The sequence below is a fragment of the Rhinolophus sinicus genome, linkage group LG06, assembly GCF_036562045.2.
Source record: "Rhinolophus sinicus isolate RSC01 linkage group LG06, ASM3656204v1, whole genome shotgun sequence".
Classification (NCBI taxonomy): Eukaryota; Metazoa; Chordata; class Mammalia; order Chiroptera; family Rhinolophidae; genus Rhinolophus; species Rhinolophus sinicus.
In genome coordinates, this window is record NC_133756.1 from 63,241,983 (window position 1) to 63,250,337 (window position 8,355).

General features: G+C 38.6%; 1 long non-coding RNA gene across 1 annotated transcript; it reads left to right on the forward strand.

Annotated features, from left to right (window-relative positions):
• The first annotated feature begins 443 nt into the window (after positions 1–443).
• On the forward strand, positions 444–5,812 carry LOC141572398 (uncharacterized). Its single transcript, XR_012497761.1, has 3 exons — positions 444–543; positions 1,086–1,193; positions 4,851–5,812. It is a non-coding gene; the product is annotated as an uncharacterized LOC141572398 (long non-coding RNA).
• The last annotated feature ends 2,543 nt before the right edge of the window (positions 5,813–8,355 follow it).

Consider the following 8,355-nt stretch of genomic DNA (forward strand, 5'->3'; position numbering starts at 1 on the left):
AGAGTTGGACTTCTGGCAAAGCTACCTACTCACCTATTGACCTTGGGCAAGTTACTTATGAACATAAAATTCCTTGGCTAAAAAGGAATCCTTACAACAATCCAATTTGATATTGTTGTAAGAAGACTCGATAGTTGAAGTGGCTTTCAGTTTTGTTATTTCCTTTTCCTGATGAGGAAAAGTAGAGAGTATGGAAACTGAGGGTACCTATGACTTTGGTTAAAGTTAGTTTTAAATCCTAGCTCTAGAAATCGTCTTTCTCTCTCTCCCTCTCTCTTTCTGTCTCTCTGTCTCTCTCTGTCTCTCTGTCTCTCTCTCTCTCTCTCTGTCTCTCTCTCTGTCTCTCTCTCTCTCTCTCTCTCTCTCTCTCTATATATATATATATATATATATATATATATATATATATATATATATATTCTCAAAGACCTAGCTTTATCCCTGGATAATCAGCCACCTCTGAAGCAGCAGAAGACAGTAGCCGGGACCTCACTAATAATCACACAGTCCGGACCTCCAGCAGGCGAAAGATAACATCTTGATGTAAGTTATGGTTCAGTTCCTGAACCCTAAGGTGAAAACGCTCCCCGCTACTTTCCCATGAAAGAAGACAGAGGAATGCTGGAACAGACCTCAGAACTGTCCTCAAGACCTGAAGAAATGATTCACTACCCTTACTTCACCTCCGAACAATCAGCAGCCAGCACCACCCGGAATCCCTAACCCGCAATGTCTTGCGATTTTGCCCTATGTAATGTGTAACTTACACACCATCAGGGAGTCAGGCTTTTGAGCATTAGCTTCCTGTTCTCCTGGGTGGCATCATTCATAATAAAATAGCCACTGTTTCTCCACTGTAATTCTTGGTGTTCAGTGTTTGGCTCTGTTAGTGCCAGGTGGACAAACTCTTTCTGTTCTATAGCAATACGTCATAGGATCAATACGTATGTGTTTTAAAACCAACCTACAGCTCTAATGAGACTATGTAAACTAACTGGTATATTTCAACCACTTTAGTAAAACTGGCTTCCAACGTGTTTCTACTTCCATGGAAATAAATTTAGGTTAATTTCCTTCTCCCACAGTTGCCTGAGGGGTGCATCTTTACATTTCCTCTGGATGGAATGACATTCACCAAGATGTTTTGCTGGGTCCTTTGGAATAGACAACTCATTTTCCCTACAGAAAACCAGGTATAGATGTTCCATTTTAATCTATAATATTTTGATGTTGCCATTTGTTACATAAAAGATTCATTTGCCTAGGAAAATTTGCTGAAAGCTTTCAAACCTCTATCTTAAATTGTCATGAAAATGGCAATAATATATCAACCAGAGTATGTTTTCTTGTTCACTCGTGTAATTTTGAAGGTCTCCAAAAAGGTAGACAAGAGATATGGAATCAGAACTGGCATTCGGCAAAATGCCCAACACAGAGGACATTTACTTTTGAGGGTTCACCTGTCTTACCTTGTATGCCTTTCTCTCTGCTCTTCCCCATTCTAGTCCTTTCTTATCATCCCCTATTTTAAACATCCTTATAAACCCAGGGAATACCTATCCTGTAGTTCTCTCCAGCCTTTTCTCCTGACGAAACCTATTAATTATTTTATTTCAGCTCTGATATACTTGGAAAAGCTATGGCAGACTAATTCATCTTATGGACTCAGAAATCGTTTACTCTATTACTGCACAGGGATTAGGGAAGGGAGGAAAGTTTGGAACCAATATAATAGATGTAAACCAGATATACTATGCCATTTTTATCTGACAACAACCATATGAGGTACCTATATCAATTTTCTTATTTACAGGTGAGCAACTTGATGCTTTGAGAGGTAAAGTTGCCCAAAGAAGGAAACAACATAAATGGCAGAGGTTGAATTTGATTCCAGGTTTTTAAGATTCCAGAGCACCTACACCATTTATCTCTGCACTATCTGAAGGGTTTGCATTTCGCCTGGAGTCAGGCCCTGACCACAAAGGTCATGGCGTCCCCAGCACAATGGCAGGCTTGGGTAGGGATCACCCTCTTCCTACTCCCTTGAGCTAGCCAGAGCCTAGTAGAAACCCGTTTCTTTTTGTTTCTTTCTCATCCTAATTCAAGAGATACCCCCTTTTTATACAAACAAAAATAGGGAGAGGTTCCTTGACCTGCTATTGTTTTCCTTTGACCAAGAATCTTTAACCCAAGTGTAAAACAGCAGGGAGAGAGTGTGGAGACCCTGGGTGTTGAAGAAGATGAGGAGGAAGAGCAGAGTCTCTTGTGGGGCAACACAGAAGACCTCAGACTGGGCCCCTTGAAGAAAGCTGAGTTACGTCTACTTTAAGTGGGCCAAGCCAAACGCTCTCTGAAATGCTCTGGAAGTTCCTCTGCCAGCTACTCCTCCAGGCTCTCAAAGGCCAGACCTTGCTTAAGGAGGAAGAAAAAACAAAATTTCCTAGAGTTTAGAGAACTGAACTGATAACGGGTCCATATGGGATAAGAAACCCAGGGTGTTTAAACAACAGTCCTTTTTTTTTTTTTTTAACTGAGTGAACTGTCCTAATTTTTTAAGGTCAATGTTCTATAAGGTCATTGTCAGCGGATGCGGACCGTGGATCTGAACCAAATCCCCAACTGGGAAACAGCTCAGCATTTTCTTCTCAACAATGCTAGTCCATTGCTTTTTAATGAAACCATTTGGGGACTGAGGGGGCAGGTGAAACAGAAAGAGAAAATAATAGAGTGGTACAGAGTTTTGAAGGAGCTTGTTATGCCATTTTAGGATCAACATTACAGGTTGTTTGTGTTAAGATTCTATGAAGTAAACTGAAAGGACTCACTTGGTAACATACTAAATATCAACGTCTCTCTTTTTTTTTTTTTTTCTGTTGTGGCTGGACTGAGGGCAAGCAGGGGTAGGGTGGGGTAAGTAAGTAAAAACAGGTTATTTTTTTAAAAACCAAACCCTTGTTGTAAAGAAGAGTACACTTTTTATGCACAGGTGCTGATTGATTTGAAATTCAAGAACTGGGTGCTTATTATTTAACACTCTGGAAAATAAATAGGCAGTTTTGCTTGTGCTCTAGAATTTACTGCTACCCTTTCAACCCTCCAAACAAATTAGGGGGCGACCTGCTGGATTGGCAGGGTCTATGGGAAAAAAAGTGAAATACCTCCCAACACCAGAAACAGTCACCTTTTCAAAATGAGAACATTCAATCTAATCTGTTGTCCTTGAGTTCCAGTTCAAGATCTTTACTTAAGCTCATCCATGTTAAAAAAGGAAAACACAAAAACAAAAAACACGTGGTGGTGGGGGGTGGGGCTGATGAGTAAAACATTTAACAATATCAAGAGGATATAGACAGCAAAATCTAGACTGTATAAAAATTCCAGGTTTTCCAGACTGAAGGAACAACCAGATATATTTTTTAAGAAAGTAAGTTGGCACATGCAAGAGAGAGAATGAGGACTTTATCAATTCAGAGACATAAGAGACATGTCAACCAACAGTAATGTATGGATCTTATTTTGATCCAGGCGAAAACAAATTGTAAAAATAAATGTGTAAATAATATGAAAAAAATACTTAGGAGAAAATGGGAAAATTTGGACACTGTGAATATCTGAACATAATAAGGAATTACTGTTGATATGTTAGATTTGATAGCAGAATAGTGGCTATGTTTTAAAAATAAGTCCTAATCTTTTAGAGATGTAAGAAATATTTCTACAGATGAGATTAAAGTCTTGGATTTGTTTCAGAATAACGGGGGTGGTGGTGTTCAGGGAGTGGATGGAAGTATATGTCCAATAGATTGGCCTTAGGGGGACAATTGTTGAGGCTGGGGGTTCATTATACTATTCTCTCTACTTTTGTATACATTTGAAATAGTCCATAATAAAACGTTAAAGGGAAAAACCTGCTAGATCATGCTGTGATCTTTTGAACACCAGAGCGACCGTCTCTAAAATCTGACAGCGCTGGGCCAATACGTGTCTCCAAAAGACTGAGAGAACGCCCCCCCACACCCCTTTTAAAATAATTTTTGAGTTATTTAAACAAACTCATTATCTTGCACCAGAACAAAACCACAAATGCTCCTTTTTTCATTCCTTATAGAAAATATGGTAGGATAGATCTGAATAAAATCTGAATGCAAATGAAGGGAACTAAACCATGATAAGGACCCTCTATAGCCAAGGTTAAGTTTCAAGGTGGACTTCAATTCACAGCCAGCATGGGGCAGCCTACTACACTCCAGGCTCCACAGCTGTCTCAACAATGGCCACTGTTTACGACATCTAGGCCCTGGTGACATGTCTTTTCACTTGTGTACCTTGGTATGTCACAAAACTCAAGATAGTTTTGTTTCATGGCTGACATCATTCTTTTGCCATGGATTTTGTTGCAGGTTTCCTGAACAAGCACCACATCCTTAAAAGGCTTTCTAGAACAGAGCAAAAATGCCCTACATAGCTTTGAAATGCATCTGAGGAATTGGTCCTGCTCTTTTTATAGAAGGACATCTTAAGGAAGATTCAGTTACACCTTCTGGGTGGTGACTCTAAGCTACTTACAAAAAAAACAAGAGGACTTTATCTCTATGTTAGACAAGCAGAATAACAGGGTAATAAAAGCTAAGACTCTTGGGAGATTCCTACTTACTCATAGACCAGTGTTGATGGTTGAACCGAAATGTTTTCTGGGACAGACTCTGGAGAACAGGGGCCAATGATATACAGGAAGCCAATGAATGTGTTGTGACCTGGAGCCACCACAGACTGGCCAGAGGCAGCCTTGCAGAGACTCACCACCCTCAGCTAAAGAGGACTCATGATATTATTTCTGTCTTAATTTGCAGGCTTGACCCACCAACTCCCCAGAATAAAAGAAAAGTAAAGAAGGAAGGAGAGGCAGAAAAGGAACAGAGAAGAGAAAAGAAAAGAAGGCTGCTGACCAGCAAATGCTCATGAAAGGAAGGGAGTGTGTCTGTCCTCCTGGGACTCTGCTTCTGCATCTTGTTTTTGTTTTCTTTGTCAGACCACTTCCCCATTTCACTCCACCTACCACTCTTCACCAAAACAAGCCTAAATTTACTTCTAAATGAAAAAGAAAACTGTTCCTTGAGCTGACACTAGTGCATAGTTTGAAAAAACTCCTAGCAGATTTAAGAGTATAAGTCTACATTTTTTCCAGTTTTATTGAGCTATAGTTGGCAAATAACATTGTGTTAGTTTAAGATGGACAACATAATGATTTGATATATGTATACATTGCAAAATGATTACCAGAGTAAGTTTAGTTAACATCCATCACCTCAAATAATTGCAATTCTTTTTTTCTTGTGATGAGAACTTTTAAGCTCTACTCTCTTGGCAACTTTCAAATATACAGTACAGTAGGGTCACCATGTTGTACATTACATCTCCAGGACTTATCTGTGTTATAACTGGCAGTTTGTACCTTCTGGCTTCCTTCACCCATATATCACAGCCACCACGCCTGCCTCTGGTAGCCACCAGTCTATTCTCTACCTATGTGTTCCAAGTTTTAAGATTCCACATACCAGTGATGCCATGCGGTATTTGTCTTTCTCTGTATGGCTTATTTCACTTAGCACAATGCCCTTAAGGCCCATCCATGTTCTAGCAAATGGCAAGACTTCATTCTTTTTTCAAATGGCTGCATGATGTTCCATTATATATATATGGCAAGTTTTCTCTAGCCATTCATTCACTGACAGCTACTTTTGTTTCCATATCGTGGCTATTATGAATAATGCTGCAATAAACATGGACATGCAGATATCTCTTTGATATCCTGTTTTCATTTCCTTTGGGTAAATACCCAGAAGTAGGATTGCTGGATTATGTGGTAATTCAATTTTTAATGTTTTGAGGACCCTCCATACTGTTTTCCATAGTGACTACACCCCTTTGCATTACCACCAACAGTGCATGAGGATTCCCTTTTCTCCACATTCTTGCCAACATTTATCTCCTATCTTTTTGATGCTACACATTCTAACAGGTAAGAGGTGATATCTCATTATGGTTTTGATTTACATTTCCCTGATGATTTGGTGATGTCGAACATCTTTTCATGTATCCGTTCTCCTTAAGCACCTCTTGGCTATGACAGTTTCTCAGAGCTTCCATGTTTTCGATGACCGTGGCAGTTTTCAGGAGTACTAGTCAGGAATTTTGTGGAATGTCCCTCAACTAGGATTCAACTTATATTTTACTATTACTGATGATTATACTTCGTTTATGAGTTTTGGGAAGGAATTTCTTTAAACTTTTCATTGTAACTTCTGAACATCAGATGGTTGTTCCTTCAGCTCTCTTCAAAGCCAAGTGGCTTTAGGCAGCAAGACACTTACTCTGGGTATATGTACACTGCACCCTGCACATTTGTTATTATTTGCCTTCAAGCACCTTTTGCTGTTTATGCTGCTAAAGGATTAAAGCATTTTTAGAAACCGGGGACATGTTTAGCAATAGCTGTTGAAAGAAAAAGTATGTATGGAACTCACTTCTAATTACAGTGGCTGTGCAGCGAGAGTTAAAAAAATTAAACATTAGCAATGAACTATTTTAGTCACAAACATGAACGGTATATAAATTCTCTGTTCCTGTCAAATACGGGATTTTAATTATTTTTTCTGAAATAATTTGTGCCTTTTTCCATTTTTAATTTCAGTTGCTACCAGAATCAGGTTTATCTTTCATACTGTTTTCTAGTGCTGTTTTCGTATCTTCCAGCAGAACTGAGGTTTGGAAAGACTATACCAAAAATTATACTAGATTACATCAAAAAGAAAACTCTAGACCAATATTGTTATGAATATTACTGTAAAAATAATTTTAAAAAACCATAATATAGCAGCTCATTAAAATAACAAAAACAAAACAACCCAAGAATGAACCTAAACATTCAAAACTTACATGAGGTCAACTGTAAAACATGGTTGAAGGTGGAAAAACATACCATGTTCTTGGATAGGAAGACTCAACACCATAAACATGCCAGTTTTCCCTAAGTTAATTTACAAATTTAATGTAATCCCAATAAAGTTAACTTTAGGTCTTATTCCTAGAGCAAGACAACTTGATTATAACTTCATCTAGAAGAGCATACAAGCAAGAATAGTCAGGAAACCCCCAAAATGCAGATCAGGGACAGGGGTAACTTTCTAGAAATAACATTAATGAAGCCTCTATATTAAAACAGTGTGGCCAATGGAAGAGAATAGAAGATACTGAAATAGACCTCATTACATACATAAATGTATTATAGAATGCCATGACGGTGGCATCTCAAATCAGAGAGGAAAAGCTGATTTTTATTAGTGCTGTTGGGATAACTGAATGACCATATAGGAAAAAAATTATGTCTTTTTCATACTGTATACCTGCATACAATCCAAATGAAACCATGATCTATAATCCAAAAAACAAAATAAAATAAAATAAACTATACAAGTACAGTAAGTAAATATGGATTAATTCCTTTATAACCTGGGAGTGGGAACATTTTCCTTTATTATGACTCAGAATCTAGAGCAACTAGAATTTTATTACTTAAAAATACAAATTTGCATAGTAAAAAGACACCTGTAATAAAGTAAAATGGAAGATGACAAACTGGGGAACAAATATGAGCAACTTAAATCACAAAGCATCATCAACACCCTCTAACCAAAGACCATCAAGAACACACCTGCTGAGGAACAAATTAATATCAAAGCGCCTTGCAACAAAGGAGACTGCACACCGTGGGGCGCTGCAGTGGGACTCAAGAAGAGCGTTTTGTAAATGACTTATTACAGGAGTTGAGATTTGGTTAGGTAAGTTTGGACAGGATTCAAAGAAGAGGGGCTTTGCTCTGGATTGAATGCTGTCAAGAAAAACGGAGAAAATCTATTATTGAGTACTTCACAAGACTTACGTATAAGGTGGGAGAAGTGAATAAAGGCTATAGCCATAACTGGTAGAGAAGCAGCCAGCAGTCGCTCATGTTAGCAGGATAGGAGGATGTGTGGTACTTTTGTGGTTTGCACAGTATATTTTGCTTTGTCTCACTTCATGGTGGTTGCAGAACGGCCGTGTCTGATGTTGGTACTCTATGAGATCGTTTATATCCAACAGAAGAACACCCAGGTCTAGCTGTCAGTACCAGACAAACTCCTGGCAGCACTGAGGTCCAGCTGTGTCAGGCCACTTCTCAAAGGTCAGGGGCTACTTCTCTTTCTCTTGGGACAAGTACCCCTAATATACAAAGAGCTTCTAAAAAGAGAGACGAGACTAAAAACCTCAATCAACTGGGCTATCTAACACAACTGCCTCTAGTCACATGTGGTTATA